The 22,057-nt window shown below is 42.0% G+C and overlaps 1 protein-coding gene across 1 annotated transcript in view; it reads left to right on the top strand.

The window, feature by feature from the left end:
* Positions 1-267: 267 nt before the first annotated feature.
* Positions 268-22,057, top strand: part of LOC126260357 (acyl-CoA Delta-9 desaturase-like) — a 137,364-nt gene continuing 115,574 nt past the window's right edge. Inside the window, exon 1 of the mRNA XM_049957684.1 lies at positions 268-383. The gene's annotated coding sequence lies outside the window, so the exon portion shown is untranslated. The remainder of the gene's footprint in view (positions 384-22,057) is intronic.

The raw sequence follows: 22,057 nt of genomic DNA, 5'->3' as shown, positions 1-22,057 counted from the left end.
CCGACCCCTGTGTACTAGAATGTATTTACTCCTATTGCCGTACGCCTACATTCGGGCCAGCACCTCCTGTTGATTATGGTATATCTTATAGATGAGTTGGAAGGGGCGACCACGTGCTGACGGCGGCAGTCCGCGGGGACAGCGTCGGCGGCCCGACGGCGCGGCGGGGGAGGGGCCGCCTCTGGCCGCTCTCTCCCTCCCCCGGTGGCTGCGGTCGCAGCGACTATATATCTGGAGAAGTCGCGCCGGGCGCCTCGCTCACTCGCACCTTATCGCTCCGGCTACGCCGCGACGCATCCACTCCAGCGCAGCGCCGCTCACAACCTTCCAGACAGCCTCTCGCGCCCCACCCCGGAGCGTCGCCTACCGCAAGCTCTTCCGCGGTGAGTACCAGCCCACTTGAGTACGATAGCTCTCGATTCGACAACGACGCCGAAGGCTGTACACAGTGTTTCCGGGACTTTACGTGATTCTTTGCGTGTGTCGCATTATTTTGTGCCTAACCGACGGATATTTTCGTGAGCTGTATGTACAGATCAGTTCTTCGTGTCGTACAAAACCTGACACATACACTTCCCACGTGTGTGACATCCGTACGATTGGATCTGAGCACAAACAGCCAACGAAGTGTTCACATGTATTTCAGTGAGGCCTATAATCAAGAATAATAAAGCGATTCATGATTTTCGCTTTCTATTAAACGCTGTGGTATGCATACTGGGTGATACACATTTTATGTTTACGGCCGAAACCAGTCTCGTGATGATGACTGGTTGCCTATGGATATAAACATTCACGGTGTCCAAACAGGAGTGGTCAAAGCTGAAGAATATGATGGGAGCGATCATTCGAAATAAAAACGCTTAGTAAACACGGACTTGATAACTATGAGCACTTCTTCATCTCTGGTACTGTGAAACAAATCTCTTCTAATGAAAGATCTTTGGTTTCTTTTTTTTCGGAGTTGGTAGTATGGGCCAAACAAGAGAAAATTATCTAGGAAACATGGGCTCAAAATTTCATACCTTAAGAGCTAAGAGCACTTTTTTAGTAGGAGAGATGTATTGCACAGCAGCGAAGATGAACAAGTGTTCATAGTTCTTAACGTATGAACTTTGGTGTCCATTTTTACACAGGACCTTTTTTTTCTTGTTTAGTTCCATACTACCACCTCTCACAAGAGGTTGCAGTAGTTGAGATTTGTTTCACACTACCGAAGATAAGGTATGATTTTTTGAGCCCATTTTAACTAAACTTGTTTGCTTCCAATGGTGGCTCCTGTCACAACCCTGAAGGTTGGCCTCTCCTCCAGGGACACCATAGGTATATTTTCGTCACAGTCACCGGCAATCAGTATGGTCCACTACCTTTCACTCTTTCGGATTGTAACTCTATCTCTACTCTTTCCTGATTGGATCCCGTATTGATCATTTACAACATGCTTAATCCGTGTGTCTGTTAGGAAGTCGAACATTGATTTGGTTCAAATGGCTCTGAGCACTATGGGACTCAACTGCTGTGGTCATCAGTCCCCTAGAACTTAGAACTACTTAAACCTAACTAACCTAAGGACATCACACACATCCATTTCCGAGGCAGGATTCGAACCTGCGACCGTAGCGGTCGCTCGGTTCCAGACTGTAGCGCCTAGAACCGTACGGCCACGCCGGCCGGCTTCGAACATTGAAACATAATGTTTGGAACTAATGGAGAGATTCTAATGACAGTGAGGTTTAACCCCTCTTGGGACTTAAAGGATTTGATTGATACACAGGATTTTGTAGACTGCACTGGGCGGACAATGTATTTCCTAACCGTCCTATTTTCAACATCCATCAAATGAAGGCGTTTTAAGTGTGTGTCGTCAAAAAGCTCGTCCTCGAAAGCGCATACATATGGAGGACATGATGGAGCCCCTGGCTGACACAGAATTCATGGAACAAACATAAATAGTGTGCAAGTAATTTGCTCTCAGATTACTCAAAACGGCTCTAAGCACTATGGGACTTGACATCTGATTTCATCAGTCCCCTAGACTTAGAACTACGTAAACCTAACCAACCTAAGGATATAACATCCATCCATGCCCGAGGCAGGATTCGAACCTGCGACGGTAACAGCAGCGTGGTTGCGGACTGAAGCGCTTAGAACCGCTCGGCCATCTCAGATTATTGAATGTCCGTTAAATATCATTGTGTGTGATCTTAAAGTGAAAAATCAGCAATTAAAGCATTGCGGATGCACTTCGGATGACAGCCATGGTGGAATGTTAAGGTGTGCACTCTTCATGCGTAGTCTCTCATATCTTTGGAGGAGGTCATATGTGCTGATGGCCGACCTTAAGTAGTTCACTTAGTTCCACCAGATGACAACTGATGTATCTTCAGGGAGAAAAAATCAGACAGGCCTTCATTTCCATAGTGCTCTACATTGTATGACAGGACCCTAGATTTTTGCAATAACGCTGTAATCCGTCAGTTTTAGTACTTTTGGCAACAAATTCTTTGATGTAGTACTTTCAGAACAAAATACTGTCTCCAACTATTTTACTGAGATTAGCAGTATTTACTTTTCAGGCAGAATTCTTTCGCCGAAAAAAAATTAATTATCCTCGCTCTTGTGACTCAGGGCTGAACAGGAAAGATGGCACTACGATTTGAGATACTGAACTGAGTTCTAACGTTCCCCTGGCAGTCTCGATTTGTTTTGTTTTGTTACATCACTTGCGATGAAAGTCAGACTGGTTCTTTGACATGGTCGACCGTGCTTACCTGAGCTAATGATATCAGTCTACACAGAACGTTAAATCCTTATCATCCTTCAAGTTCCCGGACAGCAGCACTACCTCCGCGCCACTGCTGGCATATTAAGAAGATATGTTTAGATTCAAAAATAAATCATTTTTCCCGATATTCTTCAGACAGTTCACTATTGACTAACCATTTTTCTTTTCTATGTGCTGTTGTGAGTAAAGTGAGTGAAAGAGTAATTCACAATGTTGCAAACAACTGTTTAGGTGTTACTGGCTATCGGCAATGACATAGTTCGAATTTACGAACTACAAGTTATTCTCAACGAAAGCAGACCAATAAAGGTAGCAATATTAACGCTGAGGCTAGCAAACTACTGTCGTTTCCAACTGTGTTTTTTTTTCATATTACTTGAACCACTTATTACGGGACATGAGTGGACGGAGCTACAGTTGAGTTTAGTTAGCAGTAGCGCGAATACGCCACGTGACGCATAAACAGCTGCGTGTATTCCATCAGGATATACATATATAATCGTTTTCATTTAATGTAATAGAAAAAAATTCATTTAATTTCATTTCTTAAAGGAATGATTATTAAAGGTGCAAAGTAAGATCATTCATGGGAATTGACAGGTGGTCCACTTTTTCTTACAAAAAATAACTGTGTTATATTGTTAAGAAAAATGTGATACACCAGGCTATACATTTCATCAAACTGGGAGCCCGACTGCATCGCAATAAGTGAATTCTACCAAACTGTTAGCTTACTATTTAGAAGTAGTATCTTACTCGCAAAACTAGACATTAGACGAAGTAAGACGGAAATTTCAGTTTTTATCATGCTTCTCATACATAATGTGAGTACAGCAGAATGTTAAGTATTAACCTGGTACTGGATATCTGAAACAAGATACCTTTTCCAGTCGTAACATAGATAAGGTATTTGAAATCGAAGAGTCGCGGCTCCTTCTTCGAGTTAACAACGTACGGAAAGTTGGGTTCAATGAACACGAGCTATTTTGTAGGTGGATTGGCATAGTGATTTACAACTGTTAGGTTGACTCAGTAGAAGTTTGTTCCGAATGAAAAAATAGTGATAGGAACACTTCATCTATATTATTACTTACTTCCATTTATTCGTAAAATTTACTTCCTTTTAACAACTGAGTTGTTAATGATCGATTCCAGAGTCTCTAAACACCATCCTCAAGGGACAGCTGTTGATGAGACACAAATGTAATTAAGGACAAGTGAACTATCATATATAGCCCAGCTAATATGGAGAAGCTTGTGTTCTCTAAACGTGTTGTGGCTTACGTTTTAAATAAAAGAGCAATCAACTTCTTCGCACATAACAACATCCCAGAACTTTTCTTGGACTGTTTGCAGCATGAGTTCGTGAAGTGAAGGAGCAAGTGACTGACGTTAAGATACGGGAATCGTGTTCGAGAGAAGTGGTACTGAGACCCCGTCGAGTCCCTGTGTTTTAGCGTCCTTTAACTTTCCAAAGCGTCCCAGGAGAAAAATTTGGAAATTTGTGGTAAGGTGTTATGGGACCAAACTGCTGAGGTCATCGGTCCCTAAGCTTACACACTACTTAATGTAACTTAAACTAACTTACGCCAAGGGCAATACACACACCCATGCCCGAGAGAGGACACGAACCTCCGACGGGGGCCACCGCGCGAACCGTGACAAGACGACCGAGACCGCGCGTCTACCCCGCGTGGCCGCTCCAAGAGAGAGCCATGAGTGCTCGTTAGAAAAGGGACCATCCTTCCCTAATGTCACTATTGATCTCGATATCAACAGAATGTTGAGCTCCTTCATCCTTGCACTTCGTAACGCTTTCACACAGCCAGTAACGGCTTCTTATGCACCTACGTGTGTTTGACAAATGGTCGGTGACAGCGAGGATACTAGACCATGATAGAGACCTCCCTACTGGCTGTGTAACAAAATCATCAGCACTGGTAGATCTTCATCTGATAACGGTATACGATAAGATATCTTACTTGTACTTAGCGATATGGCTGCAACCAGCACTCTGTTTCAGTCGGGGTCATAACAATCCCAAATTAGCAGGCACAACTAGAATTCGATCTACGGTCTCCCTACCTAGTACAGCGTACAATATCTAGAAGGTTGTAAGGTTACGGTCACATACTTCATAGAGATCAAAGTTTCAGTCCAGCACCTTGCGAATATCTGCGTCTTCAACCAGCCTTCATCTCGCCCCGTAACATTAACAAAAGAAATGGAGGGCAGTTTCCTATACAAATGACGTCTCTTCTAGTTTGGGCGCTGAATATTTGATAAACTGTCCGTGAAATAAAATAAAGTTTACATCAAACCATGGCATCTACAGAATGAGCATTTTTCTGTAGAAGTAGTACCGAAAACCTTTATGTCTACAGTAAGAATTAAGAAATATATCTTTTTACTTGGAACGATTCATTGTTTTAAGAAGATTCCATAGTAAACTGGTAGTGACATAAAACATGTAAATTTTTGCAGTCAAGGTGTTTGTTTGTTACACAATATTCTGAAAACCGTAAACCAAAGCAGCCAGGTAGGTGCAGTATTTTTTTTTTCTTTGAAAAGACATTTGATTCAGTATCTCACCCACAATTATTATCGAAGGTACGATCGGATGGGGTATGAAGCAAAATTTGTAACTGAATCGAGCGTTTCTCGGTATCGAGGACACAGCGTCTTAGCTTGAATGGAGAGCCATCACCAAATGTGGAAGTAACATCAGGTGTGCCCCCAGGAAGTGTACTGTGACACTTGTTGTTCATTTTTTACACTGATGAGCCAAAACATTATGACCACAGACCACCACAAGGTTGAATGCCCCCCCCCCCCCTCCCCGGTGGTGTTGCAGGCACGTGACGCACTAGGCAGATACGGGTAGCAGATGCGGAAATCCACTGATATAAGCGGTTTCGACTAAGTGCAAATTGTTGTAGCGTTGGTGCTGGAAACGTGGATGTCTGAAGCGGCGAAGCTGGCCGCCTGTTTGTGTACTACTGTCGTGAGCATTTATGGAAAGTGGTTGACGGATGGTGAAATAACGAGTAGGCCGTGTGCCAGTGGGCGACCACGTCTCATCACAAAACGCAGTTGTTGGAGGATCCCCCACTGTGAAACCCAGTATAGGCAGCGATCTGCGGCAGATCTGACGACACAATACAATGTTGGTGCAAGCACAAGTGTTTCAGAGTACACTTTTCAAAGGCCATTGTAGAACATGGAGCTCCACATAACACATGACCGCTACTTGTTCCTGTGTTAACCCAACTACATCGTCAGTTATGATTGCAGTGGACACAGCATCCATGCGTTTTCACTGTCTATCAATAGAAACGTGTCGTCTTTCGAATGAATCGCATTTTTAGTTACATCAGGACGATGGTTGGGTCTTTCGAATGGCTGCGTTAAACATGCACCGCGTCACAGATGCATGCCAGTGAGCGCAGAATTATGCTATGGGATATATTGAGTTGGGCTTCCATGGTTGAGGTAATCGACATGGCAGCAGTGAACTACCTGTACATTATTACGGGCCACCTGCATCGCTTCATGCTTCAGGTCCCCCCCGCCCTACGGCGTTGACATCTTCCAGCAAGATAATTGTCCGTGTTGTAAGGTCGGAATCGTGCATTATAGTGAACTCACATTGATGTCTTGGCCAGCAAATGTGTCTCATCTGTACCCACTGGAACACATATCGGACGCCAGCTAAGTACCATAAACCACCATCCCGTACTTTGCGAAAACTGCTTGACCCGTGTGTAGACATCTGATTCCATACACTTCTGGAATCCGTCAACGACTTGTAGAATTCATGCTAAGCAGAGTCTCTGTTGCATGGTGTTTGACAAGTGGAACAACACTCTGTTAAACAGGTCGTAATAATGTTTTGGCTCATTGGTGTATATTAACGACCTGGCAGACAATATAAATAGCAACTTCAGATTTTTCGCAGATGATGCTGTCTGTAATGAGGGTATGTCTGAAGAGAGTTGTACAAATATCAAGTCATACCTTCATAGTATTTCAAAGTAGTGCAGAGATTGGTAGCTTCCCTTATTTGTTCAGAAATGTAAAATTTTTCACTTCATAAGACGCAAAAAAAATGGTTCAAATGGCTCTGAGCACTATGGAACTTAACATCTATGGTCATCAGTCCCCTAGAACTTAGAACTACTTAAACCTAACTAACCTAAGGACAGCACACAACACCCAGCCATCACGAGGCATAAGACGCAGAAACATAGTAAACAATGATTCTAATATTAATGAGTAGCAATCCGTCCAGGAAGTAAATACTGTTGCACTTATATCTCGATAAATTAAAGTCTTACTAGTATTATCAATACAACAAAATATGTACTCCCTTTTTACTAGAAAATTTGTGTTTATTGTAAAACATGTAGAATTACCATCCACATTTAATTTACTTTCTTTACCGCGATATTTGGAGTTTCGTCTGTGGTTAGTGCACCAACAAGGAAGTTTTTTTTTTTTTTTCTCTCTCTCTCTCTCTCTCGAGTGCCATACATCTGTTGATTTCTGAAAACCTCGTTCACGTTTCATAAATCTGTAACAAAATATTATTGGTGAATACGTTGCCTGAAACACCGCACACACTGAAGACCTTTCCTGCGTCAGCAAAAGTACAACTCTGGTTTTCCAGATATCAGTAATTTGTACTGCGTATGTCTCGATATCACTGTGCGTCACAAATTAAATACAAGGAGAGAATGTGGCTTGGTTCTCGCTGGATACACATGTTCACATTTCCTCCGTAGTGTTTGTGCACTACAGGAGCCCCAGGGAAAGTGGTGCGTCCCTGACGTATTTGTAAGCTTCACGTAAACATTCGCTGTTTCTCCACGCTCGGATGTCCCAGACAACTGTGTTGGTCTTGAACGGTTTCGTGAAATAGCGGTCGGAAAGCGCAGAGGCACGGAGTCCACATCCTGCACGGTTTCTGACATGGCGAATTTACTCAAACAGGCTGCCGACTATACACACATGTCGTCTCCTCGTATGTACTCGTATGCAGCTTATTTTCATCACTACCGATGAGGTTTTACATGTAATCCAATGTAGCAAGGTCTACAGCTGCCAATGTGTACAGAACTTTACTTTGTTATGGTTGGGAGAGACAATGGTGGAGGTATTTATACACTCAAAGAGAAACGAATATTAAAGTACCAATCAGGACCGAACCGAGCGAGGTGGCGCAGTGGTTAGACACTGGACTCGCATTCGGGAGGACGACGGTTCAATCCCGCGTCCGACCATCCTGATTTAGGTTTTCCGTGATTTCCCTAAATCGCTCCAGGAAAATGCCGGGATGGTTCCTTTCAAAGGGCACGGCTGACTTCCTTCCCCGTCCTTCCCTAATCCGATGAGACCGATGACCTCGCTGTCTGGTCTCCTTCCCCGAAACAACCAACCAACCAATCAGGACAGACGAAATACGGAGACACTTGAGGCATACTAAGCCTGAAGTACTATTAGAGGTGCATTTTTGATGTCTTTAGTGCTGTGTCATATCCAAAAAATAGTTACAAAAACATTTTTACACATTTTATTTGACATTTCAATTTAATAGCTAGAAAAACAAAAAAAATTTTACCTGACTGTTCTAACAACTCCTGTTGTTACAAGTCGTCGCAGGTCACAGAGAAGACCCCCTACCTGAAACGCCCACACGTTTTATGTTTCTTTAAATATTATTTTTATTTTCTGTGTCTGAACAACAAAAGGTCAAAGGACGCATTGTAGCATATCGAGTATTACTGAAAAGAGCAATGAGGTGTTAAAGTCTTAAAAACGGAGCTCTAGAAAAAATGAAGACAATGCTAATAATGATAGTAGTGTTATAATACACTTACAATAGAACACCATGACGAATACTCTTTCGTATTCTTGGTTATTCATAATAATCAAGGGAATGAATGGACAGTAATTGTGACCAAGTTCATGTACTTTCATTTCTATTTCTCGATAGATACATAATCTGCGTTAGGGAAACTTCAGAACTAAACTATTCGACAACATTTGAAAAGGAGCAGCATTCCTACCTCATACACGTTTTTGATCATAAACGATAATACTCATTGTGAATATTCCTTGTTAGTTTTGTGCTGGTCTCCAAATTCTATGGACATACCCGAGACTACAAAGCCTCAAAAGCGTTTCTAAAATTAATATGTAATGAATAATGGTAGTTTAGTGTTTAAGGTGTAGTCACGAATACGTATTGGCGAGCCTAATGAACCATTTCACTGAAGGAATTGTAAACTCATTCCGATTAACACCATGATATGCCATGGTTCATAAATCTCAGTCACATGTGTATGACGCCGCTGACCCGCTCACTTCCCCCCAAACAATCTCGTTTATATTTTTACTGTTATCAGTACAATACAATTAACCAAGGCCTCTACGACCCGTCAGAAATGAGGCAGTTGTCTGTATCCAACGGTTTCAGCTTCAAATGGTCGTTAAGTACCAAACACTTCTGTGACCCACTTTCGTGTTTTCGGGCTTCAGCTACATCACAGACAACGGTTCAGGTGTACTACCTCGCTACATACTGTTACGGCGGTAAAATGTTTGAGTTTTAAATACTATCACTTCTTCTCCAACCGTCAAAATAAACTTAAAAAAACTGCACTACACACGACTTTAAAGATCTAGGCATTTTCGCCCTTTTTATATGTTGTTTATTAATGTTGCTGTGAGGTTTTGCTCTAAGTGAAGTCGTTGATCCGAAAGTTGGTACTGTCTCAGCATCACACAACTCCTGCAGCTGATGTGTGTAAGTGTTGTTACCCCTTAGCGCTGGCAGTCGTAGAAACGAACACATCTGGGACATCTAACTGAAAAAAACTGCAACTCTTTAATTCTGTGATGGTGCTGGATCTCAAACAGTCCGCTCTTCTGCTTGGAGTAGAGAACAGAAATCAAGATGAAAGTATATACTTTATTCCACTTTATACTTTATTCCACTTCTTCCTCTTTCCATTTACTTATCTTCCAAACATAATGTACAGAACTCTGTGCTTACAGGGTCCCACGCGATTTGAGGCGCCATGTCATGGAGTGCGCGGCCTCTCCCGCCAGAGGTTCGAGTCCTCCCTCCGGCATGGGTGTGTGTGTCGTTCTTAGGACAAGTTAGGTAGTGTGTTAATCCAGGGACCGATGACCTCAGCATTTTGGTCCCTTAGGAATTCACACACATTTGAACATTTTTGAGCTTACGGGGTTACATTAATGGACAGCGGACTCTCTATTTGTAAGGACACCTTTTTTTTAATTTTTTTTTATGCGACTTGGACACCTTTCCGTGAACGAAACACGAACTGAATTTCACGGCATGTGTGAACGAAAATCATGCCGCACGTAACTGAAACTGGAGGAAGTTCACTATCGAAGCTTTACAGTAGTAACTTTGCCCAAGTAGCATGTAATCACAAATACATCTAATCATCACAAGGAATAGATAGACGCTGTACAAGTTCACGCAAAAGAACATAGTTGCGGTGCCTACCTTCTGCAGCAAACAGCTAATCCTAACTATGTTCTTGAGGATCGTACAGCGCCTTTTTAGTTAGAGGGCAAGACAGTAATACCTATTGCGCTTAGAAGAAGAGCCGAGGTGTGAGAGGTGGAACATTGTCTTGTTGGAAAACAGCGTTCCGGATGTATCATAGTGACGGTATACCTTCTCTTATACGGTAACTGCTGCTGAAAAGTAGTCGATACTCCGTGGCAGATATTTTCAATCTTCATGGTATCCAGCGGTGGATGAGAACATTAAACTCTGTTTTCGTTCAGTGCAATGTTCTAATACGCTGTGCTCACTGTAGTCTTGTACATTACAAGTATCACTTTAGTCAAAGACTACGTCGTCTGAGCATCCACGTTCGCCATCTGCATCCATTTGTTTTCCAGATTTTACTCTTAAAAACATCAGAATTAGTCTCCAAGTGTACCCTTAGAATGTCTCTTTAAGAAACAGGAGTCGTTCTCCACGAAATATGTCGTAACAAATGTATTCTCCAGGAACGGTTCTGCGATGCCGGATTCCACGGAGTAAGAACAGTTACGAAGAACAGTTATTGAGTAACGCGCTGTTGTGAAAGTAGGTTCGATGATGCCATTGGAACAGTGTTAAATTCGCGGAAGCGTTTTAATCGAATGTGACATAACTCTCAGCTCCTAGCAATGTTTCTCGCAACTCAGTCTGACGAATGATCATTAAAAGCTTAGTGATACCGTAGTCTACAAAATTTGACTGCCTAATTTCTTGTTATTTTGTGCTTCCCAACAAGACTTTATTGTGTACCGTCTCATGAGTATTATTATAAGGGGCAGTAAAACGAAGACGAAGTAGATGGAATAAAATAAGTCACATATTTATTATTTCAAAAGTGACCGTTTTAACTGATAATTCATTTATCCCTCTGTGAGACAAGACGGTCAATGCCTTCATGGAAAATGGTTGTGGTTGCTTGTGGAACCATGACAGTGCCCAGGCGTGCACCTCTTTGTCCGAACCAAATGTACCGTTACGAATTTCCTTCAGGGCTCCAAAAAAATACATGCGTATCGCACGGGCAGAGATCGTGACTGTATGGAGGAAGTATAACCGCTTCTCAGCATGGGCGGGCCCTCATGTTGCAGAGGCCCTTGCACTTCCTCCATACAGTCACGGTCTCTCCCCATGGAATTTCCATATATTTGGAGCCCTGGAGAAAGACATTCGTGGCCGTCAATTTGCTTCGGACGAAGCGATGCACATCTGCGTACAATCACGGTTCCGTAGGCAACCCCAAACATTTCTCCATTATGGCACTGACCGTCTTGTCTCACAGTGGGATAAATGTTACTATATGTTAAAAAATGACGAAATTATTCCAACTATATTAAGGTGTTGGTTTTATTGGCGACTAGTTTCGATGTTTTTACAACATCATCTTCAGGCCCATAGTTCTTGACAGCAACCGTATGTGTCTGAAACTAGTAGTCAGTGGTGAGACAGGCGTGTTCCATGCCAGGCATACACATTTTTTAGACACATACGGTTGCTGTCAACAAGTATGAGCCTGAAGATGATGTTGTAACAACATCGAAACTAGTCGCCAATAAAACCAACACCTTAATACAGCTGGAGGAATTTCGTCATTTTTTAACATATATTATAGTAGCTGACGTCCCAGATCGTCCATTTCAATTATGGATATACGAAAAAAAGTGTATTAACGGTTATGGCGAATACTTCTGAAATTATCAACAGTTTACTTTTTTGCATACTTCTCCATTTTACTGTCCGTTACACATAACTTATAACTATTTGTTGCGAAATCCAATTTAACAATCCGATTTGGTATCACAGTTAAGTGTCTTTGCTAAACGCCTTAACACTACGATCTTAAAACAAAACAAAGCAAAAAACAAATAAAAAATGCTGCGCCTACCGCCCCATCTGCTTATATTGCAGACGAACTAGAGTTCCGTGTGAACACGACTTTAAGCTGTGGCCTTCTTTCCCATATGTACATTTCAGTCTTCGAATTAGCCTTAATCCGAAATTACATTTTTACTATAATTGTGCGATATTCTGGAACAGGTTTTCTTAATGATGCCAAAATGTGTCGTAAATTCAAGTATATTTCTAGAATATAAGTTAGTTGATTCGTAAGTTCACGGACACATCATAATTAATGTCTCTCGGCACCTTTATACAGTTGTACGTAAAATGTTTTTCTCAAATGTTCAATACCTTCTAATAATTCTGTGTAGTAGATAGAGAACACGGCCATGCATCAACAATAGACAAATCTTGAAAGCGATATGTAAAGAATCTTCTACGGTCAGTGAATCGAAGTACGGATTGCTGTTTACCGTTATTATATAGCCCACCCTTTCGACTCACTAAAGGGTTTTGCCTTTCAGCCAGGTAAGTTTCGCTCCATTTAATTTTGAAGGACCAACATTGAGAATTTTACACGTCTTTGACGGGCTGGTTATGTTCCTCAGTTGGCGATTCAGCTCAATAGGTCTGTATACCACATGCAAGCACTTTTCACCGTTCACAGAGTCATACGTTGCACAATAAAGCAGCGAATCTATGCCGAAGCTAGTATTAAATAGTCGCACCTGACTGGGGATATGCGAGCGAAAGTCCCCAGCTAAACTAAGGAGTTGGAATACCCACTCACGAACACATAGATAACAGTGCCCGTGGAATGGTCAAGAAATGTTGCCACTGTCATTTTTTAAACTATACATGCAATGAACTGCATTTAGCTCAAATTTATTCTCTTACTTGCAGTGACAAACTTTTGAAGAAAAAAATCATTCTGTTAATCAGCTGTACAGTAATCACACTAATATAAATCATTTTTAAAGCACTGATCTTAAATGTTCAACTGCATTTCTTTGTGATTTCGCTCACAAGCATAATGCAAGTACAGAATAAAAAAGTTGTTACAGCACATTTCGGAAGCGTAACTCGAAACATAAACCTCCTCTTAACATGGCCATAACAGACTTTACAGTTGAGGCAAACTATCTAAATTTAATAACAGAGGAGGCTAGGGGAACGATAAAATGGTTACATTACTGTAATATAATTTTATCTGCCTCTTTATCTCAGTCGTAGACATTACTCTAGTTTGAGATGGGACATACGTTTTTTTCGGCTATTATGTTGAGTAAAATCAACTGCGGGTTTGTAGGCAGAAAAATATTAGTAATTTTGTAAGGTGGTTAAAAAACATCAAAGGTAGTCAACTCCAAAGGTCAGGGAGAAGATTCGGTACACCGTTTCCACTCAACACTCACGCCTTTCCACACGGTTACAGAGCGAGGTTGTAAGCCACTGGACTAACATTTAGGGTGAGGGTAGTCCCTATCCAGATTTAGGTTATTCATGGTTTCTCTAACCCACTCAAGGGGAGACTCCACCCTAAAAGTTCAATTTTTTTCAAAAAAAATTTAATGGGTATTTCACATCTTTGGAGTGTTCACTCTTACATCGCAAGAGGATTTTAGCAGTGTTCGAGTTACAAGTACGTCTAAGAAATACTTGACATACGGACTGCGCGAGCGGTTGCGATAAACTGAAAAGAATAAGTTTTGGGCCTTGTAGAAGCTGTTTCACAGTTAAATATGGGGTATGTGATGTTTGAAGTCTGAAGAAATCAAGAGTCCCAGTAGTCCTTCATCACAATTCCAGAAGGAGGTCTGCTGATCTAGAGATAAACGACAGATCAAGTAGTCCAGAAGACGTTGCTTGGAGAAGGCAAAATACTAGAAAGAGGCTACCCTAGTTTTGCAATTCAAGAAGAAGCCTTACAGGAAAAACGTTTGGTGCAGGTTAATTTCAATGGATATGTGTTGAGCTAGCAGTAATTTTTCAATAAAAATTTAAAATCTGTTTTCCCGTTTTCATCTAAATTCAGTGCCTACTTTTTTATTGTAAGTATTAAGCAATTCCACTGAAATTTTTGCAGCAAGTGGTCTTGAAGTGCTTGCAGTGGTATTACCGAAACTGTCGTTTTTCTATTTTATTATTACTTTTATGCATCGATGATTACAGAAAATTTTTGAGTCGAAAAAATACTGAGAGTAAATTAATAAAACTTCTCATGAACTGAATGCATAGAACTATCGAATAATGTCTTGTGAATGTACCTAAGAAATCTGCACTGTGAAAATTGGGTATGCGTACCCATGTTGGTTTTCAAAACTACCACTGAAATCATCTTAAAAATTCAAAACTGCAGTTAAATTCTAGACTTCAAAATTTGGATATTGCTACAGCTTCACGTGGTTGATATGATTTTGAAACTCAGTAAAAATCGGTTGACTAGAGGTAAAATTAAATTTTTGGGTGGAGTCGTACCCCCCGTCCCCCCTACCGTAAAAAGGACAAATACCGGGTACCTTTCCTTTTAAAACGACGCGTCCAATATACTTCCACGTTCTTCCCCAGACTGCTTGTGCATCATCACTGAAGACCACGTCGTTTACGGGACGGTACATTTTAATTTTTCTTCCTTTTCTTTTTTGCTTCCTCTACGGATGTGCTGTAGATATCAGCTCCAGTGACTATATGGGCCTTACAGTCTCGTCGCTAATAATACCCATTTCTCCAGAAAATACGGCGGCGTTTATTTGGAATCCACATCTCGCAACTCGGCTATCCTTCAAGAAGTTCCACGGAGTCACTGAGAGCAGGTCAGACGGTCTGCAGGCGTCCACACCAAAGACGCCCTTCACTGAAGCACGACCGTCGATGCTGAGAGAAACGCGTCAACTGACCCACTGCTGAAAAGCCCAATTAGACTAGCGGGCTAGGTTCGGCGTGATACACTTTCCTCCGCGGGCCACTTTCTACGACGCAGCGACAGCTTCCGAACCAGCGGTAATTGTTCCGGCATGCATCTCGCTCGTCACGTCCACAAATGGCGGTGACGGCCTTAGACTCAGCTTCACTGATCCCCTTGCGCCCGTCACTGCGGACTACTGAAAGGATGTCGTTATTTGTACGTAGCAAAAGATAGCTCCGGTACTACAATGAGTTGCTTTTCTCAACGGGTGAAGCATAAAACATGGAAACTATCACAAGAACTTCTAACTTTACAGTGCAGGAATAACAGATGATCCTTTCACAGCGAGAAGGCCACATAAGATGGTTCGAATGGCTCTAAGCACTATGGGACTTAACATCTGAGATCATCAGTCCCCTAGACTTAGAACTACTTAAACCTTACTAACCTAAGGACATCACACACATCCATGCCCGAGGCAGGATTCGAACATGCGACCGTAGCAACAGCGTGGTTCCGGACTGAAGCGCCTAGAACCGCTCGGTCACAGCGGCCGGCCGCCACATAAGAGACTGTAGTATATTGCAGCTTGTGAACAACAAAGATGTGGCCACACATCACAATGATATATCTGTTTATTCGCACGTAAGGTGAAATTCGCTGTTATAACTGCAAGTAAATTATTTGACACTGTTTAACGTACTTTATTTCCTTGTATGTATAATGCAGTTTGTTATTGACGTAAGAATAATGAGTACGTAAATAATTTCTTACCAGTAACCTCAACAGCTATTGGAGATTAGCACTATGGGACTTAACATCTATGGTCATCAGTCCAGTGGAATGGCGATCACCGATCTTCTTTAACCTTCTTCTATGAAAATATAAAAAAACAACTACAACCTCAGTTTATAATTGACCGCAAACAAACGGTTTTGGCACAGTCGCAAATGATCTACGGTAAATTTGGAATTAAGATGTCTCGAATTAATGTCCATAGCTTCAAGGGGCACGCCAACAAAGTGCATAGCTGAATACTGGGTCAGAGAAAAGAAAGGGAAGCACCTATTTGAGCCGGCCGCGGTGGCCGAGTGGCTCTAGGGAGTGCAGTCCGGAACCGCGTGACTGATAGGTTGCAGGTTCGAATCCTGTCTCGGGCATGGATGTGTGTCATGTCGTTAGGTTAGTTAGGTTTAAGTAGTTATGAGTTCTAGGAGACTGATGACCTCAGATGTTAAGTCCCATAGTGCTCAGAGCCATTTTGAAGCACCTATTTGAAAGAATTAATAATTCTGAGAGGGAAAGGAAACAAAAATTAGGAAACGAGTTATTCCTGTGGTCCACAGTTGGTGAAATTGATAATGAAGGGGGAGAAACACAACTACTGAAACAAGACACAGCTTATTCCTTAGAATGTCATCGAAAGAAAGTTAGGAGTACTGTAGAGCTTCGGTGGTTTCAGCATTGTGAGAAATGGAGCTCTGGCTATATTGGACACCAATAGTGTTGGAACCATCTTGACATTCACATAATGTGAGGACAGGCAATTGGGGTTGGTTGTAGATCGATTCTACTGACGCCAACATACAATTCTCGTAAGAAAGATGAAGATAAGAGAAATTAGAGCTTGCACAAGGAGATTCGTTTCTCGCTCGCAGTACTTGCGAGTAGAATAGAAAAGGAAATGACTAGTAGTTCTAGCAGGTACCCTCCGCCATACACCATATGGTTGCTTGCATTGTGTGTATGTAGTTGTAGAGGAACTGGGAAATCACGCGAAACCTAAACTTGGAAGATCGCACTGGAATGTTAACTGTTCTTTCCCCCTGCTAACTGCTTTAGGCGGCTAGTTGTATCTTTACGGTTATTTAGGCGTATTTTATTCTACTCTGTTTATTCTTAGCATCAGCTGCCTCTTCTAACATGAAAGATGATTTGGTTTCCCTCAACCGCTGGAACCAAGTGAAGATCTCCTTCGCACAGAGGTGGGAAAATTTATGCAAATATGTATATGTTTCGTTGTCTTTCTTACTGAATACTTATTTCAAGAGAACTACATTAATTTGCTCCATTCATTTTTTATTCGACAGTACAGAGTGTTTAATTACTTCTCTGATAGAAAGGAAACTTACGTGAACGTTTCGAAGCAACATGACGAACACCTAGAAAGCGCTCGTAAGACTATGCGATATAAAATTTTCGTCTAAATGTGTGGTGCTCCTAAGTTTTGCATGGTCCATACCATATTAATCTAAATATAAACTTGAAATCTATAAAACGTTGCTCAGAGATAAAACAGTTACAACTAATTCCACTGATCTTCAAATATCAAATCAAACTGTATTTTAACACTGTTATCACATTTACGGAATCGCTTTCAACAACGCACTTCACGCATGAACAACAATTTTCGTTCATTTACTTCTCCGAAAAATTTCTACAGTTGCGTTGCAGTATTCACCTAAAGGAAATCGACAAGAAGTGGCAATGAAGAAGAGCGGCGTTACTCCTTAGAGAACGCTTATAAGGTTATACGGAAATACGCCACGTGCATACATAATAAAATAGAATGATACACACTATTTTGAGAAGGCGATTATTTACAGTTTCTAGAATTTTTTGGAAAATCTTGGTTCGCACACAGCTGTATTGTCACTTTATTAAACAAAAGTTTCAATCAGAAACGGATCATCCTCGTGTATAATGTGACCACTTTTCAGAGGCATGGCAAATCGTATAACTATACGATAGAAGTTAAAAGCGTTTTCTCAGTGTCAGTACCAAGTTATATCAATACTTGTATGTCAATTGACGTGAAATGAGGCACAGCTATCTGAAAATATATTGCAGAACGCACCTTACAACTGCAGAGGGTGGAAGTTTGTCCCACTGTGTGTGAACCTTACCTACCAGAAAGAAGATCCAACATGCCTCCTTAAGTAGGATGTACTGTAAGAAAGCATCAGCTGGATTTGTATGTCCTTGTAGATAATGTCAGATCACAGCAAGTCTTCACCTGATGTGAAGCGGAAACTTGATAGTTCCCGTGATTTTTGGACAAAATTGTTCAGATGGCTCTGATCACTATGGGACTCAACAGCTGAGGTCATCAGTCCCCTATAACTTAGAACTACTTAAACCTAACTAACCTAAGGACATCACACACAGCCATGCCCGAGGCAGGATTCGAATCTGCGACCGTAGCGGTCGCGCAGTTCCAGACTGAAGCGCCTAAAACCGCTCGGCCACTCCGGCCGGCATTTTTGGACAAGACTGGTATCTAGTTAGAAATGTAACTGCTACGATGATGGCCAGCATCCCAGCGTTGTAGATGACGAAGTTCTAACGATTAAGGTACGAAGCAATAACCTCTCGTACGCTAACAACGGTGTCGTGTTACTTACAAGTAGATAAACTGTAGTACGTTTATAAACTCGTGGTCTTCTTACCAGCTAGTAAAATGTTTCAAGCATCATTCTTTCAGTTTGTCCATCAACGATTCGGTGTACTTAATTTATGGTGTACTCCTATCAAAACCAATAAAGACTTTTTGTAGCCTATAGTTTACAAAAATTCAGTATAAAATTAGGTAAAAGTAACTACAATATACTATTTATTTTCTAGTTTTTCACACATTTTTGGACCAGAAACTAGAATTTCTTAGCGTTTCGTAAAAAGAAGGAAAGAATATTAGGGTTTAGCATTCCGTCGATGACTAGGTCATCAGAGAGGGAGTCCAAAATCAGCCGTCCCATTCCAAAAGGAACCATCCCAGCATTTACTTGAAGCGGTTTCCGTAAATCACAGAAACCTGGATGGACGGACGGAGATCTGATCCTACGCCCTCCAGAATACGAGTGAATTGTCTTTTCACTGCTTCCGTGCTAATCAGCCTCAATGAAGTTTGGAGAATGACTCTTATCCCCTTCCAGCCTTTCAGATGTAGATTTCCATTCAATTTCCATAGTTCCTTTCACTTACTTCTTTTCTATACCTACTTCTACATACACACGCCACAAGCCACCGTACGGTGCGTGGCGAAGGGTTTTCTGGAACACAACTTGGCTTTCCTGTTACACTCGCAGGTAGAGCGAGTGAAAACCTATTGTCTAAATGCCTCCCTATGACCCTTAATTTCTCGTATCTCATTTCCGTGGTCCGTATGCAAAATGTATGTTGGTGGCAGTAGGATCGTTCTGCAGTCAGCTTAAGATCCGAGTTCTCTAAACTTTGTCGGCAGTGTTCTTCGAAATGAATACCGTCTTCCATCCAGGGATACCCGCTTGAGCTCCCGAAGCATATCCATAACACTTGCATGCTGATCGAATCTACAGGTAACAAACTTAGCAGCTTTCCTCTGAATTGCTTCGTTGCCTTCCTTCAATACGATCTGGCGAGGATGCCAAACACACGAGCAGCACTCAAGAATAGGTCGCACCAACTTCTTACATGCAGTCTCCTTTACAGGTGAACCACTCTTTCCTAAAATTCTCCAAACAAGCAGAAGTCAACCATTCGCCTTCCCTACCACAATCCTCAAATGCTCGTTCCATTTCATATCGATTCGCAACGTTACGCCCAGACATTTAAATAATCTGAATGTGTCAAGCAACTAATGCTGCAGGACACTACTAACGTCGTATCCGAACATTACGGGTTTGTTTTTCCAACTCATCTGCATTAACTTACACTTTTCTATATTGAGAGCCGGCTGCCACTCATCAGACCAACCAGAAATTTTGTCTAGGTCATCTTGTATCAAACTACAGCCACTTAACTTCGACACCTTCCAGAGCACCACAGCATCACAGGCGAACAACCGTAGAGTGGCTGAATACATTCCTTATTTGTCTAGCAGAAGTATGACTCAATATATTTATGTCGTTCTGTAAACGTAACTAAAGTTAAGAGTCTCTTTAGGTCTGTTATAGCCTGTTGGAACAACATTTTGATCATAGATTTTATTGCTTGTTCTCCATGTTGTGTCGTTAAAGAACGGAAACACTTCTTCTACACTACATCCAGGCAAATCGGTTTGTTCATTTATTACACAGTTTACGTCTAGTGCTGGTTTTGTGGAAAATGAACATTAAGCGAGAGTGTTCTTCAGTGAAAAATGTTGACATTCGTAGCTGTAATGACCGTGCTAGAACGACATATACTACGCATGGTCTATGAATTCGACAACTGTGGTACGGTCATTTGAACTTCAGGGGTCTTGGTGCTCAGAGGTAGGAATTCCTTTTTCACACCATTCCAGTAAACTGAGACTGTTCGTCTGCACCGCATTTCAACTTACTGTAGATTTGCCAAAAAGAAAATATCTGCTGTCTGAGTTCAGTTCATAACTAAACGCCAAGTTTTTGTGCTCCCGCTTACTTTATCAATCAGTTCTCCCGTGACAAATACAGGGTGTTTCAAAAATGACCGGTATATTTGAAACGGCAATAAAAACTAAACGAGCAGCGATAGAAATACACCGTTTGTTGCAATATGCTTGGGACAACAGTACATTTTCAGGCAGACAAACTTTCGAAATTACAGTAGTTACAATTTTCAACAACAGATGGCACTGCGGTCTGGGAAACTCTATAGTACGATATTTTCCACATATCCACCATGCGTAGCAATAATATGGCGTAGTCTCTGAATGAAATTACCCGAAACCTTTGACAACGTGTCTGGCGGAATGGCTTCACATGCAGATGAGATGTACTGCTTCAGCTGTTCAATTGTTTCTGGATTCTGGCGGTACACCTGGTCTTTCAAGTGTCCCCACAGAAAGAAGTCACAGGGGTTCATGTCCGGCGAATAGGGAAGCCAATCCACGCCGCCTCCTGTATGTTTCGGATAGCCCAAAGCAATCACACGATCATCGAAATATTCATTCAGGAAATTAAAGACGTCGGCCGTGCGATGTGGCCGGGCACCATCTTGCATAAACCACGAGGTGTTCGCAGTGTCGTCTAAGGCAGTTTGTACCGCCACAAATTCACGAAGAATGTCCAGATAGCGTGATGCAGTAATCGTTTCGGATCTGAAAAATGGGCCAATGATTCCTTTGGAAGAAATGGCGGCCCAGACAAGTACTTTTTGAGGATGCAGGGACGATGGGACTGTAACATGGGGCTTTTCGGTTCCCCATATGCGCCAGTTCTGTTTATTGACGAAGCCGTCCAGGTAAAAATAAGCTTCGTCAGTAAACCAAATGCTGCCCACATGCATATCGCCGTCATCAATCCTGTGCACTATATCGTTAGCGAAATGTCTCTCGTGCAGCAATGGTAGCGGCGCTGAGGGGTTGCCGCGTTTGAATTTTGTATGGATAGAGGTGTAAACTCTGGCGCATGAGACGATACGTGGACGTTGGCGTCATTTGGACCGCAGCTGCAACACGGCGAACGGAAACCCGAGGCCGCTGTTGGATCACCTGCTGCACTAGCTGCGCGTTGCCCTCTGTGGTTGCCGTACGTGGTCGCCCTACCTTTCCAGCACGTTCATCCGTCACGTTCCCAGTCCGTTGAAATTTGTCAAACAGATCCTTTATTGTATCGCTTTTCGGTCCTTTGGTTACATTAAACCTCCGTTGAAAACTTCGTCTTGTTGCAACAACACTGTGTTCTAGGCGGTGGAATTCCAACACCAGAAAAATCCTCTGTTCTAAGGAATAAACCATGTTGTCTACAGCACACTTGCACGTTGTGAACAGCACACGCTTACAGCAGAAAGACGACGTACAGAATGGCGCACCCACAGACTGCGTTGTCTTCTATATCTTTCACATCACTTGCAGCGCCATCTGTTGTTGAAAATTGTAACTACTGTAATTTCGAATGTTTGTCCGCCTGAAAATGTACTGTTGTCCCAAGCATATTGCAACAAACGGTGTATTTCTATCGCTGCTCGTTTAGTTTTTATTGCCGTTTCAAATATACCGGTCATT

This window comes from Schistocerca nitens, chromosome 5 (assembly GCF_023898315.1).
Source record: "Schistocerca nitens isolate TAMUIC-IGC-003100 chromosome 5, iqSchNite1.1, whole genome shotgun sequence".
Lineage (NCBI taxonomy): Eukaryota > Metazoa > Arthropoda > Insecta > Orthoptera > Acrididae > Schistocerca > Schistocerca nitens.
Note: the sequence above shows the minus strand (reverse complement) of the source record. Positions and strands in the feature narration are given on the sequence as shown.